This window comes from Delphinapterus leucas, chromosome 15 (assembly GCF_059928025.1).
Source record: "Delphinapterus leucas isolate spDelLeu-1000000601 "Yukka" chromosome 15, BTC_Dleu_Yukka2, whole genome shotgun sequence".
Lineage (NCBI taxonomy): Eukaryota > Metazoa > Chordata > Mammalia > Artiodactyla > Monodontidae > Delphinapterus > Delphinapterus leucas.
The window spans coordinates 78,739,000-78,759,443 of record NC_143143.1 but is presented as its reverse complement, the minus strand read 5'-3'; the positions used below and the strand labels follow the sequence as shown (position 1 = coordinate 78,759,443).

Here is a 20,444-nt window from a genome sequence, read left to right as displayed (position 1 = left end):
TGATTACAGTTTGATGATACATTATATATTGCTGTATATACAAATTAAGAATACCAAGTACAGATTTGTGTCGGGCTGTGTATAGATTAATTGTTTCGAATAGATTAAAAATTCACACGTTGCCAAATCAAGAGGTACACAAGAAGCAGAAGGGAATGGATTCTCCCACCCGACAGGTACCCACAGAAGCACCAATTCTCCCAATCTTTTGTTTGTGTTTCCAGAGAGAGTTGATGCATATATGATCTGATAGGTGTATGCATTTTTTCTTCTCTTTAATATACAAATAGTAGCATATACTACAATTTCTGTACATATAAACAATAGACCTTGAAGCTCATTTCTTATCAGCATATAGTCTCTTTATTCTTGTACAAATGACCATAATTTGTTTAGCCATCTCCTATTGAGGGATATTTGCATTGTTTCCAATCTTGTGCTATTACAGATAATGCTACATTGAGGAACACTTTCCATGTAAGGGATTCGGTATTTGCATATGTGTAAGTATGTCTGTAGAGTTACTAGTTCAAAGGGCAAAAGCGTTTGTAAATTTGATTGATAGACATGAGAATGGCTGTTTCACCATATTCTTGCCCAGCTGGTGTGTTATAAAACTTTCTGATCATTTGTCATCTGATGATCTCAGTATAGTTTATTTTGCATGCCTTTTTTTTTTTTTTTTTGGCCGCGCAGTGCATCTTGCAGGATCTTAGTTCCCCGACCAGGGATTGAATCCGGGGCCCCAGCAGTGGAAGTGCTGAGTCCTAACCACTGGACCAACAGGGAATTCCCCACATCCCTCTTATTATAAGAAAGATTGACCACTTCTCATATGTCTAAAAGCCATTGAGATTTTCTTTTCTGTGGACAATTATCTATATATCCTTTGTCAATTTTTCTGTTGAACTCTTGTCTTTTTTCTGATTGATTTGTAGGAACTCTTTGTATTTTAGGGAAATTAGTACTTTGTTTTATGAGTTGCAGTTTCTTGCCTTTTGACTTTGCTAATGGTAGTTTTTGCTAAGTAAATATTTTTGGTTAGGAGTTTCTGAATAATGTGTCTTAGTAAAAATGACCTCCCCCCTCTAAGATTATGTTAAAATTCCCTGATAAGTTTCTTCTAGTGCTTTTATGATTTTGTTTTTACATATTTAGATTTCTGATTCATTTTGAATTTATCCTTGGGTATGATCCAAAGTACAGTTCCAACTTCACATTTTTTTCTAGATAGCCACTGTTTATTCTGCAATTCACCTTTCCCCCTACCGATTTGAAAGGCAGTCTTTATCAAATACTAAATTCCCACATGTTCTCAGACTTATTATACAGGATTTTTGAGATTATCTTATAAAGTAATATGGCGAAGCAGGAGCATATGTATGTGTGTACTTTAACTCATTAACTTAAAATTGCAAAGGGAAACGGTGACTATTTGCCATATCAGAATACATCAGAATCGAAAGGCTTTTAGGGAATTCCCCGGCAGTCCAGTGTTTAGAGATCAGTTCTTTCACTGCTGGGCTGGGTTTGATCCCTGGTTGGGGAGCTAAGATCCCACAAGCCACCTGGCGTGGCCAAAAAAAAAAAAAAAGTCTTTTATATTCATTTTAGATGCACGTATATGTATGTGTGTGTGCGCACGTGTGTCTGTGTACACACACAGCGTTTCTGTGGCTGTGAGCTCTGGTGGTCTCTCATTTGTCTCACCAAGTCATTAGTTTAGGAATAGGTATGTGACACCACTTTGACCAAAAAGATGACAGAAATCTGCTGAGAGGGCTTCACCCTTGAAGAGGGATGAAAGGCAGGGACTTTTTTTTTTTTGCCCCTGGTTATCACTGTCTCCCTGTGACTTCTAGAACTCTACAGCCATCTTGGGTCCATGAAGGAAGGCAGCCCAAGAAAACAAGCCGAGGATGGGAGCATGGAAAGAAGAAGAAAGAAAAAAACCTGACTCCCAAATTAACTAACTAAATCACCACCACTAGGGACATCCTAATACCAAACTCCTCGATAGATAGTTAATCAATGATCTTATTGTCCAAGCCCTGCTGAGTTGGGTTTTCCGTTATTTGCAGCAAAAACTGACCTAACATTCCAGCTTCCCCATGATACTGAAAAATCTAGAACTTTCTCTTCCCCTCTTTTGAGCTGAACTGACCCTACCCTCTCTTTGAAGTCACTGAGTGTGGAACATGTTGAGAAGGGAACTGTATTAAACTCAACAGTTCAAATAAAATTATAAAAACACAGGGTACCTTTGGTGTTCTTCAACCCAGATATGTGTCAACATCATATGGCTTCTCAGAGAAAAAGCTGTTTGTTTCCTTATAACAAACAATACTTCCCTGCTCCTAGTATATAATTTTATTATTTTTTTCTCATAGCTTTAAAGATGATTTATTTAGAAATTAGTTAGAAATCACTCCAAGTGTCTTGAAGCTATTTTGCAGACATAGGGAGTTACTCTAAAGAGTATTGAAAGTTAAAGTGAAAAGGATTCTTTGAGATTCTCTAGAGCAGTAGTTTCAACCTTGCTGTACATGGAAATCAATTGGGGAATTTTTAAAAGAATACTAATGGCTGGGCCCTACCCCCAGAGATTCTGATTTTATTGTTCCAGGATGTTACCTAAGCACCAAGAATTTTTTTTAAGCCTCTTAAGTGTTTTATCACTTTATTTTAATTTCATAATATTTTTCCTCAAACTTTCATTAAAAAAATTTTTTTTAATTGCATGAATAGTAAAATGAGCTGTGTATCTTCACCTAGATTGACTCATGGTTGACATTTGGCCACATTTGCTCTGAATAATTCACTTTTCAGATTCATTATAGTAAGTTTTATCCACTTTAATACATTTATAACAATAAAAATGAATCACCGAAAATAAATTAAAACTCTTGCCTTATGTCTTTTCTCCTCCCCAAAATATTTATTTTTTACAAGTAATACATTGGCATCTTTCAAAATTTTTAAAGTATAAAAAGATGTACAGTGAAAGACCTTCTTGCTTTTCTGTTCCCCTCCCTGGAAGAAACCAGCCTTCTCTTCTCTTGTATGTCATTCTGGAGATATTTTATGCTCTCTTATCTTCACTTTGGAGTGAAATGTGGCCAGATCTCCTGTATTTTCTAACACAGGTTTACCTGTTATCACTGTTACCGTCCAGAAGTACCTATTTCTTTAAAAAAAAAAAAAAATTTTTTTTTGAATGGAAGAATTCCTTGCTGGTGGTTAAAAATTAATCAACTGCAGAAGGTCTAATGAAAGGCCACACCGCCCCACCCTGCCCCCAGTCCCATTCCTCAGAGGAAACCACTTCTAACTCTTCCTGGTTGGAGTTTTTCTCATTCTTATTCCAAATTCCAAATGTTAGATTTACACCACTGGTTGTGGAGTATCACCTGGAGAATTTCATCTCTTGACTTCCTGCAGAGAAGATTAAACCTTCTCTCCCTAGAGTCATTACCTACTCTTTCTCCCTTCCCCCTGTATAGATAGATAAAGGTATATCAGGGTTTTTTTGTTTGTTCCTAAAGTAACCTTTTTGAAAGACAGATGCGAGGTAACTATTTTCTGGCCCTTTAGGAGATGAGGATGATTTTAGTACGTTAGTAGCCCTCTTTCAAATGTCTCTAATATGCCAGAATACTTTGAAAATGTTCTTCTTATGCTTAAAAAATTTGGGTAAATATATTGTTTGGTTGAGCTATAGTGATAACAAGCCACATCTTAGCATATTCTTTATTTCTCTAGGACTTGAGAGATGACCCTCTTGGATTATCACTGAGTGTGGATTTATATCGTGGACTTTTGTGTTCTTGTAAATACGTAGCCCTACAGATCAAAGTCTTAAGAGTTGTTATTATAGCCTTAAACACTATCTTTATTTATTCATTCGACAAATACCAGAAAGAGCCGGGAGCTCATGATGCCAGGATAAGGAAGACTCAGCTGTTTAATGAGTCCAGGGTTTTATTTTGGAGTAATGAAAATGTCCTGGAACTAGAGAGAGGTGGTGGTTGTACAACATTGTGAATGCGCTAAATACCTCTGGAGTGTTCACTTTAAAATGGTTAATTTTATGTTATGTACATTTCTCCTCAATTTAAAAAAATGGGGGGAGGGACAGTCCCATGGTAAGATAGGTTGGAAAAACATCCTATTGTAGACCTGTACATTGTGTCTCAGATACAAAGTATCTGAGAAATCCTGCAGCAAAGTTCCCCAACTTCCTCTAACCCAGGTTTAGAAGATAAGCTCATCCTAGAACTTCTTTCAATACCTTTTAACATTCTTTGGAAACCACTTTTAAGGAAATTTATTTATTGACCTGGAAAGACGTTCATGATGACTTAGTACATGAAGCAGTCACAAAATGGTTTGTGCCGTATGATCACTTTTTGGTGAACATATGTAAGTATATTTAGGCATAGAAAATACACTGACGTCATTTATACCAACAGAAGTTATCTGTTTTATATTCTCACAAGTAAATTTCTTTTTCTTCCTTTTGTTTATCTGTATTTTAAAATGTGTCTACAAGAGTATGTATTTTTTAAGTAAAGTTCTTTTTTTTTTTTTTTAAAGAAAAGAACTCTCCTTTTATAATTTACTTTTGCCCTCTCCTACCTGCAAAAATTCCTGATTTTTGCCCTTGCATCCTTGCAGACTTTATACATTGGACTCTGCATCCATTAACATGGCGGAGAGGGTGAAATTTCGCAATGTGAACACAGCTTCAGACTCTGGTCCTTTAGAGAAGCATGGATCTGCCTGTGCCATAGTTTTCCATTCTGTGAAGTGGATTCAGCTCTTGAGTTGTTGTAGCTAACATTAATTAACAATTGCATAATCCAAATAAAACCAAGGGCTCCATTCAGCCCAGTCAATGCACAAAGACGCATTTAAAAAAGCACAATGAGGCAACAAAAATTAACTTACAAAGAATTCTTTTTTTTTAATCTAAAAACAATTAAAAAGGGATCCATTTAAAGCCAGTAGCACTCATATTCCCTGTATTAGTTTCCTACTGTTGCTATAACAAATTATCACAAACTTAGTGGGTTGAAACAACAGAAGTCTACTTTCTTATGGTTCTAGAGACCAGAAGCCCAAAATTAGTCTCACTGGACTGTCAAAATGTAGAAGGGCTGGTTCTGTAATGGAAAGTGGGGTCTGGCTGCTTGCCTCTCTAAAGCCAATAAAGTTGGCTGGAAAGGTTGGTGGAAAGTTTGCTTTATTTTGGATGTTAGCAACCAGGGGCAGGGGCGGGGAGGACGGATGCCTGTCCAAAGGCTGACTCACACACACACACACAATCAGGGGGCAAGAGCTTTTATAGATGGAGGGAGGGGGCTACATGCAGAAACAGCACAGTCAGCTCCGACAGTCATCTTGAAATTGGTCATCAGTGGTCTGACCAGCATCATCTTGATTGTTTTAGGTACAGTTAACCTTCAGTTCCATGGTTGGTTTGTTCCCATTTCTTTGAGGCCAATTCTCAGAATTGCGGCAACTTATGTCATGGCTACAGTCTGGTCATCGTGTAGTTAACTTCTTCCACCTGGCAGGGGGTTTCAGTATCTATAAGACAGCTCACAGGATATGGCTCAGAATATGATCTCTAGCCCTTGAGAAGGAACTAAAGGTCCTTGACTCTGCTTAATGACTCAACTATTATTATTTAGTCTTGTTGGACTGCTTTTCTTTGCTTCTGCATTTTCTTACTTCTTTGATTAAACTTATTCTTTGGCTAAAGTTTTTCCACAGATGAAAGACACAGGGGGTAAGGACCGTAGGGTCCTGCTACATTTCAGTTCCTTCTAGGGGTTCTAGTAGGAAACAGTTTTCCTTTTGCCTCATCTAGTTTCTGAGGCGCCTGCATCCCTGGGCTCCTGGAGCCTTCCTCACATCACCCAACCTCTTGCGTCTGTTGTTACCTCTCTCACCTCCTCCTTTGACTCGCTGCCTCCCTCTTATAAGGACCCTTGTGATCGTAATCAGTCCACCTGGATAATCCAGGATCATCTTTGATTTTCTAAAGATTCTTAATTTAAGCATCTCTGCAAAGTCCCTTTTGCCATGTAAGGTAATATACCCACAGGTCTCAGGGATTAAGATGTGGACATCTTTGGGGCGTGGTATTATTCAGCCTACCACAGTCCCTATCATTTCCTTTTTTTTTTTTTTTTTTTTTTTGCAATACGCGGGCCTCTCACTGTTGTGGCCTCTCCCGTTGCGGAGCACAGGCTCCGGACGCGTAGGCCCAGCGGCCATGGCTCACGGGCCCAGCCGCTCCGCGGCATGTGGGATCCTCCCGGACCGGGGCACGAACCCACGTCCCCTGCATCGGCAGGCAGATTCCCAACCACTGCACCACCAGGGAAGCCCCCTATCATTTCTTTGGAGCCTTCTGCTCTACCAAAGCCTGTAAACATCCTCCCCACATGCTGCTCTTCTTTCTTCCCAAAGGATCCGCTGAGGCTTCTGCTCTTCCCCACCTGTCTTGCCTGGAGCTCTGTTTCCAGCCGAGGACCTGACAGATTCAGGCCCATCCTTCCACCCCGATCCTCCCTCCGCCCCGTGCACACAGCCCACTGCGGGGTATGGTTGTCTTCTTGATCCGGCAGCTTTTCTTATAGAAAATTCTGATTACAATAGTAATTCAGGGCTTCCCTGGTGGCGCAGTGGTTGAGAGTCCGCCTGCCGATGCAGGGGACACGGGTTCGTGCCCCGGTCCGGGAAGATCCCACATGCCGCGGAGCGGCTGGGCCCGTGAGCTATGGCCGCTGGGCCTGCGCGTCCGGAGCCTGTGCTCTGCAACGGGAGAGGCCAAAACAGTGAGAGGCCCGCGTACCGCAAAAAAAAAAAAAAGTAATTCAGTTGGCTGGTGCTAAGTCATTCATTATGTTCTCCATCTGTGATGCTAAGCCCTTTATTATGTATTGGTTATATTATTGATTAAGAATCCAAACGCAGAAGTACATGGATATTTATTAGTCATTGTGACGATGCTGACGTCCTAAGTTTCCGTCCTGTGGTAGTATAAATAGTGGTTGAGTGTACCGAAACTACACTCTCTGGGTTCAGATTCCACCTCCCCCACTTCCCAGCTGTGTGAGCTCCGTTATCCTCTCAATGCCTCAGTGTCCTCACCTGCTAAAAGGCAATCCAAAAAGTATCTGCTTGTGTTGAAGAATAAATAAGAGAGAGTATGTACTGTGTCTGGCACATAGGAGGCCCACAGCACATTTTAATTCCCTTCTCCTTAGAGATCAAATGTGACATATCAGGCCGAACTTTCCCCTTATAGTACTGTCAGCTGGTCCCAAACTGTGAGATAATAGTATTACTTCCATTTTCACAGATGGAAAGGCTCATGATGATTTACCCAAAATAGTAAGCAATGAGTGGAGAACTTACCTAGGGCAAAAATTAAATGTGTGTACATACATATATATGTATGTATGTGTATATATGTGTGTATGTCTGAGGTTGGGGAAAAATAGACCTCAGAAAAGTATATGACAAACAAAAAGAGAAAGAAATGACAAACACTGTTAAAAGTGATGTATAGTCACAATTTTTTTAAAAATTAAGTACAGGGAGCTCCCTGCTGGCCTAGTGGTTAGGATTCTAGGCTTTCACTGCCATGGCCTGGGTTCAATCCCTGGTCGGGGAGCAGAGATCCTGCGAGCCGTGCGGCATGGCCAAAAAAAAAAAAAAAGAAATTTAGTACCAAAAAGTACCCCCCCCCAAATGAAAAGCTTCCATCTAACGATAGCCACTATTAGCATTTCGGCAGCCTCCAACTATATATTTCTCTGAGCATATGTGTGCCATTTTGATGGATATATTTTGTGTATACATTCTGCTCTGCCATCTGTATCTATAAATTTCAGCGATGTGCCATGAGCACTTTTTATGAATCTCTTTTATCTTTATTTTTTTTCGTTTACAGATTAATAGCTGTCCTTTTTCAGCTTTCTATTTTGAAGTAATTATAGATCACAAGAAGTGTAAACATAGTCCAGAAGCGTCACTGGTACCTACCCCTCAGCTCCCCGCAGTGGCACCCTCATAACTACAGCACATTATCAAACCCAGGATCGTGCCAAGTTGATTGGCACAATCAATTCAGAAGATGACAGACCTTACTCAGATGTCACCGCTTTTTACATGCACTTGTTTTTGTTTTTTAATTTGTCTCTAGGTGTAGATCTATGACATTTTATCTCTACTTGCCCTTTTAAAAAATGCAATCAATACAGAAACATGAAGTGCAGAATATTCAAACCTACTGTGATGTTTGAGATATTTTCCCCAGGTTATTCTCAGTGTATATGCTGTTTATTGGGGTTTTTTTTTTTCTTTAAACAAAAACAAAAAGGATCTTCTGAGCTATATATATTTTTTTAATTTGCATTTTAAAAAAATCGTGGACATCTTTCCATGTCAGAACAAACTCAGATCTGCTGCAGTGTGAATGTTTTTAGGTTAAAACATCTGCATGGTGGTTGTGGATTTCCCTTGGAAGTAGTAACCCAGCTTATGCCCAGGCTCTAAGTCTCTTTGGAAAACACGATGGGCCCCACCTGTCAGAATTTCAGAACCTGAGCCTTGGCACTTCCCAAGCTGGGTCCATCCCTTCCCTGGCACGGAGGAGAGGAACTGCTTCCCCTTAGAGCCGGCAGGCCCCCGGGTACACCTTCCAGTCATCCTGGCTGTGTGTGCCGCTCCCACACCTGCTCAGACCTGAATTACTATTACCATTTACTAAACATTTTAGTGAGACCTCCACCTTAACAGCTCCCAGCAAAATCATTCTGGGGACCCACCCTTCCCCCACACCAGGGCAGCTCATTCCAGGATGGTTGTGAACGGTTCCATTTCTGCTTTTATGCATTTGGCATAAACATTTCTTGCAGCTCATAAACACCTTGGCCATTTTACCAGTGTCAGGAAAGATGTTTATGACCCAAATATGAAAACTTGGTGAGAATTAACACTTCGGCAAACGGGCTGTTTTATTCCTGGCAAGAAATATCTTCTAAAGAAGACCCAAAGCAGGCAGGGCCCGGGTGTGAAAATACATGTGTTGGCGACACACCTATGCTTAGAATTCGAAAGATCAGCTATGATTCAAACTCTTTACTGCTGTTCAGTAACGGGGCAACTGTGTGGTTTCTAATTGTCATCAGCTTCCTGTTTGGGTGTTTTTATAGCATTATTATGTTGCCAAGTGAATGAGGCAAAATAAAATAGGAAAAGAGATGTTGGACCAGGAGGTTAATAAAAATCCATTTTGTCACTCGACAGCCTCCCCCAGAGCGACTTCCTTTTCCAAGGCCCTGTGAGGCTCTTTGTATTGACAGATGCCATTTGCCCATTTACGACGTGATAATAAAAACCTTCAGCCTTATTCAGTGTTATGCTTTTCCTCCCCTGACAGGAGGGCACCAAATGGCTTGGAATCAGCAGGCATTTTTTCATTAAAGATGATAACATTACATGAACCACATTCAAAAGACGTTTCAGAAAAGTAGCAGAATTTGGTCAGGGAAAGAAAGATCTGTGGGAACAGGCTAACACTCGGAGGGACTCAGAAATAGTTGTATTTGTAAAATGACCTGGATTTTACACAAGTAAAGACTATCTAACAAGCATAGGTGAATGCTGAACTACAAAATACAAAATCATGTATTGCTGTTCTTAAACGTGAGGCTCTGCACATTTTTGCAGTCGTGTTACGTGTACGAAGTAAGACATTTAAGCATAGTTGCCTAAACTAATATCAACTAGTAATCCATTTTCTACTATCTTATGCAAACACTTTTTCTTTCCTTTTCTATCATTAATTCATACCTGGTATTTGGCACGGAAGATCATTGAAAATGCAGTTCAAAGGTTTCGTGGTTTTTTATTCCACAAATTTACATTTCATACATTTTCATTGATCTCAATCATTTTCAAACTAAAACATTTTTTAGCCATCAGAGCTATATAGAGCTTTTTTCCTCAATACGTATTGTCATTGGTGCTTCTCAGTCACTGATTCAAACCATAAATTAATTAAACCCACTAGTTTCAAACTAGGCCATATGAGACAGTTGGGACTCCAATTGTTCTAACCTATATATGTCATAAACCATAAATGAGAATTGTTGGTAGATGACAGATGTCTTTTAAAGAACATGGGCAGGTTTCTCCAGTGTGTTTTAACATTAACCTGCTAGAGGCTACGCACATATTTTTATAGACCACCAACTCTTGTGTATCTTTCCTGAAATGTCCCATCTACAAGCAAACCTGTATGTTAAATATGGGATATGTCCTTGGTTGAAAAGCACAAATGTGATGGCTCATATTCTCCATATTCTGTCATTTGTGGGTTTTTTTCTTAACCATAAATATGGGTCAGTAATTTGGATCAACCTCAGCCTTTTTAAAAAATATGTGGGTTTCTATTATTTGGAATAATAATAACGGCTCAAATTACTGAGCATGTGCTGCGTGCCAAGCCTGGTTCTAAACCCTATCGGAGCATTGACTCATTTTGTCCTCACCGCACACCAATAAGTATTCTGAATATCCTTGTTCTACAGATGGGGAAATTGAGAAGCTAAGCAGTCAGGTGGCTGAGAAATAATTAACGATGGTCCTATTTTTTTTTAACTTTTTTTTTCATCTTTATTGGAGTATAATTGCTTTACAGTGTTGTGTTAGTTTCTGCTGTACGATGGTCCTATTAATGGAAAGGTTGTTTCCAGTTTTTTCTATCACAGTGCAGTGGTGAGGGTCCTTGTACACCTATTTTTACACACCCCTGTCATGATTTTTGTAGGCTTACATGCTAGGTATAGAGTTGCTGCATCTATGGCCAGGCGCCTTTTTCATATTGAAAAGTGTTACTGCCAAATTATTTAGGCTTAGTATTTATTCTTCCTGTGTGCGGCAGGCTGTTTTTAGCTAAAGTCATCATTTCTTTAGATAGATGATGTTAGATGATGGATGGATGGATGGATGATGGTCAGATAGAACCCATTTTCTAAGAGGTTTGAATGAATAACATTTTATGCTGTTGTCATCCCCCCAGTCACCAAATGTAGAGTGTGGCCTAAAGGATAGGGATAGTTGTCCCAAAATTATGGGGAAGCTATTTGTAGAGTACAGATCTCTTTCTCATTTCATCTCCACTTTGTTAGCAAGTTCCAGAAACCAGAAAAATTCAGTTGCTCTCATAAATTCATTCTGAGAGGCAACACACATGCCAAACGGTGAATCTCGGCAGTGGCCCACTTACAACAAGGAGAGCCTCCCTAAATTTCAAGCAGGAGTTGTTCCCCAGAAAAACACTTGGTCATCAACATTCCTCCCCCCCCCTCCCCGTTCTCAATGAACACAGAGCAGAGGCAAATTGCTTTTACTTCAAAAAAGCAGATCGATCTGAAATACAACGAGGCCTTCAAAATTCACAGTTCAATGCTCATAAAATCTGATACTGAGCAAGGCGGCTTAGAGCGTCTGCACACCTTCATCCTCAATGAGACAGAAACTCACTCTAGCAATTCCCCATGACTTGTCATCTGTGAGCTGGAAGATCAAAGGCTCGACTCCAGGACGGGAAATGGGGAGAATCAGTGTCCCACTAGGAGCCTCTCGCCGCCACCACGGTAAGCCTGGTGGTTCTTCTTAGGATCATGAGCTATTTGGCTCTTAATTTGGGGTTTCATTAAGGGCACATCCACACTTGAATGAAGGGAATGGAAGGTTGCTGTTTCTTTTGAAGTCCAGCTGCTGTTAGAGAGAATTGTGATTCAGAACTATTCAGATTTGCAAAGCCCGTGGCTCGGTGCCTGGCACACAGCAAACACGTGGTAACTTTGGCCATTATTTTTAATATTAACATGACTCGATGGCAAAATTATCTGCAAGGTTCAAATAAAGTGATCTTATCCTACTTTGATAAAGCGCTTCAGAAATTTCTAGAATGGAATCTGGCCTATACAGGATCTCGACAAACTTTTGCTATATGAAGTGGCGCTGGTTCACTACACCCGCACCCTACCCCACTGTGAGAAGGTGGCTGAGGCTCAGGGAGCTGACATCCCTTGCCTGAGCTGGGATTTGAACCCAGGTCTTTAGAAGCTTGCCCTTGCCTTTACTCTCCTCTTCACACCTAAATCTGCAGGGCTGAGCAATTGAATTAGCTGAGGTTCCTGTACCCTTTCTAGTGCAGCCAGTGAGTAGAAGAGATTGTTCTGCACATGTCAATGATAGCCAAGCTTATCCTGTGGAAACCCACAGACTTTGGAGCCCCATATACTTGGGCTCCATCTCCAACCCTGACACTGTAGCTGCGTGATCCTGGGCAAATCACTTTACCTCACTGAGCCTCAGTGGCCTCATAGGCAAAATGGAGATAGTGGTACACACATTTCGGGATCCTTGGAGGATTAAATAAAATAATATCTGTAAAGAATCTACATCCTGTTGGATGTGGAGACACAGCTCTCTCTAAGTGACCAGGCTTCCCAAAGATGTGCACATCCTAAGCCCCAGAACCTGTGACTATGTTATGTTTGTTTCCTGGCAAAGGGGAATTAAGGTAGCAGAAGGAATTAGGTTTACTACTTAGCTGACCTTGGGGTGGAGAGATGATGCTGGATTAATCCAGTGGGCCCAATGTCACCACAAGAGTTTGGTCGTTTGTTTGGTATATACCAGGGGTCAGCAATTTTTTCTGTAAAGGGTCAGATAGTAAATATTTTAAACTTTGTGAGTCAAGAGGCAATGTCCTCAACTCCTCAAGCAACCATTCTTGCCAAAAGCCTGAAGTCTTATTTTACACTTTACATTTTGAAATGTAAAAACCATTCTCAGCTCACCGGCTGAACTAAAACCAACAGGGGGCCTGATCTGGCCACTGGGCTCCGGTTCACTGACACATGGTATCTGTGCATGTATATATTTTATTTCCAAAAAAGGCTAATGCTGTATATATAGATAGATTTTTATCTGGTTTTAATTTTTTTTTAATATTATTTATTTATTTTTGGCTGCATTGGGTCTTTGCTGCTGCACGCAGGCTTTCTCTAGTTGCGGCGAGCAGGGGTCACTCTTCGTTGCGGCGCACGGGCTCGTCATCACGGTGGCTTCTCTCGTTGCGGAGCATGGGCTCTAGGCGCGTGGGCTCAGTAGTTGTGGTTTCAGTACTAGGTTTATCTGAACATGAGGTACTAGTCTAGCACCTGTGGGAGACTGGACAAGATGCTGAGCAATTTGTGAATCTGTGCCTTGGTTTTCCCATTTAGGAAATGGGAGATGATCATGCCTCTCCTACCTGACTCATGAGGATTAAATGAAATAATTAGTTTGACACTCAACTAAGGAAAAAAAAGTCACATTTCTAGCACAGGAAGTACAGGTCCCTTAGCACCAGACAGATTTTGTAATTTAAAATGTTTCTGGGTAATTTCCAGTGGTTAGGACTCTGTGCTTTCAGTGCCAAGGGCCTGGGTTTAGTCCCTGGTCAGGCAACTAAGATCCTGCAAGCCACTCAGTGTGGTCAAAAAGAAAAAAGTTTCCATTTAGAAATGTAATATACTGCATGGTGGGTCTATTTGTAGGGGATCTGGAACAGCTCGTTGTCATGAAACACGTTGATATTTCTGTAGCAAAAAAAAAAGTATATGAATGTTCACACAAATAGTCTTGCATCAATTCAGGTCAGGTTTTGCCACCAAATGAGTTAATATCAGGTGAGCTTTAGCTACAAAATGAGTTTTTAAAAGTTCAATTTTCTGGGCCTCCCTGGTGGCGCAGAGGTTGAGAGTCCACCTGCCGATGCAGGGGACACGGGTTCGTGCCCCGGTCCGGGAAGATCCCACATGCCGCGGAGCGGCTGGGCCCGTGAGCCATGGCTGCTGGGCCTGCGCGTCCGGAGCCTGTGCTCTGCAACGGGAGGGGCCACAACAGTGAGAGGCCCACGTACCGCAAAAAAAAAAAAAAGTTCAATTTTCTGAGCTTTTTGCCTTTAAGTAACGCTCTTCTAAGTATATTACATAGGATGTCTCCTTCAGTATGCACGAGAAGCTTATGAGACAGATACTGTTACTGTGCCCATTTTACAGATAGGGAAACTGAAGCCCAGAGAAGGTGAGCAACTTGCCCAGGGCCACACAGCTGGTAAATGGCAGAGCTGGGATCCAAATGCAGGAAGCCTAGACCAGAGCAGTTCTTAACCTGTGCCTTAAGGATAGATTTTATGGAGTTTGTGAGCTTGGTTGGGGGTGTGGGGGGGGGAGGAATTATATTTATTTTCACTGCCTTCTAACTAAAATTTAGCATTCCTTCGATTATGAATGTAGACAGCAAGCCACAGCAGCATGAACAATGCCCATGAGTGCTGCCAATAGGAATCACAGATATTGCTTATTGCAGGGGCAGCAGACATCTCAAGATAGCAGTTATGCTCATCACTACTTTGAAGTTACAGGAGTTTGTAGAATCACCACTAGATATTGTCAGTAAATGAACTAATAAAGAAGCACATATGTTACTACATCACAAAGTTTTTAAAAATATTTCGATAGTTGTATTTCAATATAATTGTTTTCCCTTGTGTTTTTATCAGTATTTATGCATTTAAAAAGCGTGATGCTGGGAAGGGCTCCAGGGGCTTCACCAGACTTTCAGAGGAGTCCAGAACCCAGGAAAGGCTGAGAATGCTTGGCCTAAAGCTATGCTTTAACCACTACACCCCGCAGAGTTAGCTCGAATTTGCATTGAAAAAAATGAGGAGCAGGGAGGAGAGACCAAAGGTGTTATCGATCATGTCCGGGTGGTGGGATAAAGGCTGACTTCCTTTGTGTTATGCCCGTTTGTGTTTCTGAAATCATACAGTGAGCATGTTTGACTTCACCATTCAGGAGGGAACTCAGATATTTAAAGAAACAGAGCATTTTCTTTTGGCCCATAAGACATCCTTACCAGATACCAGTTAGTACTGCTCAGACCCTGATAAAGTAAACTCTAAATTAAAACTGTTGTTGAGATCAGACTTTAAGGGATTTAAGGAGAGCTGGTTGATCGCATTTCTCCAACTTTAACTTTGAAAGAACAAAAGGTCCATTCCTGCCTCCCAGACAGACAGCCAGTGACTGGGAGAGTCCAAAGCCCAGGTGCCTTGGGATGTGCCCACACCATAAAAGAAGGTCCTATTTTTGCCCTGACTCGACTCTAGCACTTCACAGAAGCAACTATTGCTGAAGCAAAGATCGCTAATGATAACGTCTTCCTCTTGCCGCTGCCCTGTGAGTTAGCAGGGTGAACCCAGGGTCTCTGGTGCCTTTCATTCTTCATCTCATGCTTCTGAGTCTCAACCGTCGTTCAGTTCTGCGTTGGCAGTTATTGTGGTCGTGGCTGAATCAGACAGGAGGGAGAACGGGCGGGAGCCACCTGCCCAGGTGGTGGGTCCTCAGAACAGGGTGGGGAGAGAAGAGAGCGCTGGAGGAAAAGCAGAGAAGCCGAGACAAACTGTGTCCCTGTGCAGGTTAGTGATCCATCCTACTCAGCTTCAAGGGGGACTGGAACTTGGAATTTCTGAATCCTATCTGGCTCTCAGAGAATAAAATCGAAGCATCATGGTGGGGTTTACAGGCTCAGCATCACCAGCGGAAGGACCATGACCAAAGCCCACAGCCCACATCTGCTGCCCACACACAGCCTGTACCAGATAACCCTCACCTGCCCACCAGTTTCCAACCCCATCCTCTTCACTCCTAAAGCAACTTGAAAACACTTGTTTATAGCATTCACACTGCAACTCAGTTACCTGCCTTAGTACCTCTCTGTCCGGCTTCCCCACGAAGCTGTCTACTCCTTGAGGGCACAGGCTGTATTTGGGGGGAGTTTATTACCATGGATAGGAGCATGGATTGGAATTCTGCCTCAGCCACTTCCTGGTTGTGTGATCTTGGGGAAGTCACTTCTCTCTAAGCCTTTGTTTTTTCATCTGTAAAATGGGTAGTCAGTGATTCAACTAAAAAGTATTAAGGGCTAACTCTGTGCTAGGAACTCTTCTAGATGCTGGAGATTTAGAACGTGGCAAAAACCACTGTCCAGCTGAAGCGTGCATTCTAGCTGGAATAGGTGTGAGAGGAGGTGGCAGGCATAAACAAGCAAATAAATTCAACAGTAACAGTAGGCACCTCATGTGGGTTGTTAAGAGGATTACTTGAGATGAGGCCTTTAAAGTGCTCAGCTAAGGCCTGGCTCATAATAAATGCCAACAGATGACAGTGCTGATTATTTTCTCCAGGAAAAGCATTCCTGACCCCGCTGAAACGGGCACTCCCACCCTGCCCACCCCAGGCCTGGCTGCCGGCCCTTTGTCTTGACTCTAACAGCACATCTGCACAGCTTGATCATGGCATTTACTACATTATACAATCATATTCTCTTAGATGCATATGGTTCCACATTGACCTCACCTACTTGAAACATGTACAGTGGATTTTTACTTGTATTTATATCTTCAGCGTCTCACGTGGTGCCTGGCCCACAGTTGGGACCAAATAAATGCTTGTTAGATCAATCAGAGATCAAACCTAAAGAAAACCCCAAGGCCTCAAATGGCATTTAAAAAAAACTTGTCTCAGGACTTCCCTGGAGGTCCAGTGGTCAAGACTCCACGCTTCCACTGCAGGGGGTGCGGGTTCCATCCCTGGTCGTGGAACTAACATCCCACACGCCCCGTGGTGCAGCTACAAAAAAATTTAAATTAAAAAAAAACTTGTCTCAGACTTGCTCTGAAAAAGTCCTGGTAGTAACCAACCTCCAGATGGCCTCTGGTGGTCCTTACCTCCTCATCTATGTTCTTGTGTCACCAATAGAAGATTGAGGAAGTGACAATGTGTACATTCCCAGGTAAGGTCATAGGAGACATTGTAGCTTCTGCGTTGCTCTCTCTTGGATCACCTGGTCTGGGGGAAGCCAGCTGCCGTGCTGTGAGGACACATGAGAACTCTGTGGAGATGCCCACATGACGAGGAACTGAGGCCTCCCGCCAATACCCAGAACCCACTTGCCTGTCATGTGAGTGCACCATCTTGGAAATAGGTTTGTCAGCCCCAGTCAAGCCTTCATTGGACCCTAACCCTGGCCAACAATGTGTCTGCGACTTCACCCAGCTAAGCCACTCCTGAATTCATAGGAGACCCACAACATTTTTAAAAGAAACGTATTGGCATAAACAACCAGCTCTGGACTGAAATGAGCAGAGACAGTACAAAAGGAAAAGAGGCCTTTGAACCCTCAGACTTCTGCAGGCAGGAAGCAGGCTGCAAAACTACTCAGGTGCAAACAGGATCTGCATTTCTTGGGAAAAGAAGAATGACTCGGAGAATAGATCCCTGAGTCCAGAGGGTAGATCCAAGGCATGTAATCACTCCCTCCAGGCCACAGAGCTAATAATGGTAGAGCCAGACTTCAAACTGAAGCAGTCTGGCTGTAGAGTCCATGCTTCTCTCCTCTGCATTATACCATGTCTCTAATGGATGGTTGCATGGGTAGATAGATAGTATGATTTTGGTTCACTGAATTAGCATTTTAAAATAGCAAGTGGTGCTCATGTAAGTACACAAAGAGAATTCCAGACACCGGTGACCGGGCGTGTATTGATCTGATGATTGATGATCTTCATGACATTCACTCAAAGAATGATACAGCCTCTGATCCTGAGCCTTTTCTTTTTACACAAAGAAAAATATTAAGGGGACTTCCCTAGTGGCACAGTGGATAAGACTCCACGCTCCCAATGCAGGGGGCCTGGGTTCAATCCCTGGTCAGGGAGCTGGATCCCACACGCGTGCCACAACTAGGAATTCACGTGCCACAACTAAGGAGCCCACCTGCCGCAACGAAGACCCAGCACAGCCTCAGCCCCAGCCGCAGGCACAGCCACCGGCACAACCCCAGCCCCAGCTCCTGCTGCAGCTCCTCCAGACTCCGTCCCTACACCGACATCCTGGAGGTTGGGATGCTCTTGTCCAAATCCGACTGTCTTGCCCGCCTGCGTGCCGCGCCCTGCAACGACCTGCACGCCACCAAGCTGGCGCCCGGCAAGGAGAAGGAGCCCCTGGAGTCACAGTGCCAGGTGGGCCCGCTCCTGGGCAGCGGCGGCTTCGGCTCCATCTACTCCGGCATCCGTGTCACTGACCACTTGCCAGTGGCCATCAAGCACGCACGTGGAGAAGGACTGTATTTCAGGCTGGGGAGAGCTGCCTAACGGCACCCGAGTGCCCATGGAAATGGTTCTGCTGAAGAAGGTGAGCTCGGGCTTCCCCGGCGTCATCAGGCTCCTGGGCTGGTTCGAGAGACCCAGCAGTTTCGTCCTGATCCTGGACAGGCCCGAGCCAGCGCAAGAACTCTTCGACTTTATCACGGAAAGGGGGGCCCTGCAGGCGGAGCTGGCCCACAGCTGCTTCTGGCAGGTGCTGCAGGCCGTGCGGCAGTGCCGCAGCTGCGGGGCACTTCACCGCGACGGCAAGGATGAGAACGCCCTTATCGACCTCAGTCGCGGTGAGCTCAAACTCATCGACTTCAGGTCGGGGGCGCAGCTCGAGGACACCGTCTACACGGACTTCGATGGGACCCGAGCATATAGTCCTCCAGAGTGGATCCGCTACCATCGCTACCATGGCAAGTCAGCAGCCGTCTGGTCTCTGGAGATCCTGCTGTAGGATATGGTCTGTGGAGATGTTCCCTTTGAGCACGATGAGGAGACCATCAGGGGCCAAGTTTTCTTCAGACAGAGGGTCTCTTCAGAGTGTCAGCATCTCATTAGATGGTGCTTGGCCCTGAGACCATCAGATTGGCCATCCTTCAAAGAAATCCAGAACCATCCATGGATGCAAGATGTCCTCCTGCCCCAGGAGACTGCTGAGATCCATCTCCACAGCCTGTTGCCAGGGCCCAGCAGATGGCTTCTGGGCAAGTTCTCCCTTCTCTGTCAGATGTTTAAGGGAGGGGAACTGTGTGTCTCCAGCTTCCCAAGTACCAGTGACACTTCTCTCCAAGTAGGACAGTGCTTGATACAGGAACAACATTTACAACTCATTCCAGACCCCAGGCCCTGGAGGCCGCCTCCCAAAGAGAGGAGGAGACTCCACTCCAGCCGTCCTAGGCCTCAGCTCCTCCCATAGAAGCTCTGCTTCTCATCGGTGTCCAGCATTGCTGGACTTTGCAAAATCCCAGGGGTGGGGGGTGGGGGGTGGGAGTGGGTCAGAATCCAGCCATGGAACTCTTCCCTTCCTCAGGAGTTCTGCTGAGGGCTTCCCTGGTGGCACAGTGGTTAAGAATCCGCCTGCCAAGGCAGGGGACACGGGTTCGAGCCCTGGTCCGGGAAGACCCCACATGCCACAGAGCAACTAAGCCCGTGCGCCACAACTACTGAGGCTGCGCTCTAGAGCCCGCAAGCCACAACTACTGAGCCCGTGGGCCGCAACTACTGAGCCCGCGTGCCACACCTACTAAAGCCCACGCACCTAGAGCCAGTGCTCCGCAACAAGAGAAGCCACTGCGATGAGAAGCCCGCGCACCGCAACGAAGAGTAGCCCCCGCTCGCCCCAACTAGAGGAAGCCCGTGTGCAGCAACAAGGACCCAACGCAGCCAAAAATAAATTAATTAATTAATCAATTAATTTAAAAAAAAAGTTCTGCTGAATGCCGTGATGGGTCGGGTAGGGGGAAATCAGGTTGGGGTGAGATAGGACTAGCACCGTTTTAAGTCCCTGTCACCTCTTCCAGCCCTTCTGAGTGCCTTCTGTGGGGACTCCGGCTGTGCTGGGAGAAATACTTGAACTTGCCTCTTTTATGTGCTGCTTCTCCAAAAATCTGCCTGGGTTTGGTTCCCTGTCTTTCTCCCCCACCCCTTCCCCCCATCCTTCATATGAAAGGTGCCATGGAAGAGGCCACAGGGCCAAATGCTGAGCCACCTGCCCTTTTTCCACCTCCTTTAGTAAAACTCCCAAGTGAACTGGCCTTCCTTTTTGGTTTTTACTTAACTGTTTCCAAGCCAAGACCTCACACACACACACACACACACACACACACACAAATGGACAAACAATGCAAATCAACAGAACAGCTGTAAATGTGCGTGCAGTTGGCATGGTAGTGTACGAAAGGATTGTAGTTGATCGAATTCTTTTTTAATTTTGCCTTTAATTTATTTTACCTGTTTTTTGTTCTGTTTTGGTTTGGGTTTTTTGTTTTCTTGGAAAGATGCACATTCTAACCTGGAGGTCAATGTTATTTATTTATTTGGTTCCCTTGCTGCTCCAAGCTTCCACAGCTACTGCCATAGTTTTCTTTTCTCCCTTCCTCCTCTGACTCGGGGACCTTTGGGGGAAGGCTGCAACGCTTGCTCTGTT

General features: G+C 43.7%; 1 pseudogene; it reads left to right on the top strand.

Moving 5' to 3' along the window:
* Positions 1-14,314: 14,314 nt before the first annotated feature.
* Positions 14,315-19,260, top strand: LOC111186679 (serine/threonine-protein kinase pim-1 pseudogene; annotated as a pseudogene).
* The last annotated feature ends 1,184 nt before the right edge of the window (positions 19,261-20,444 follow it).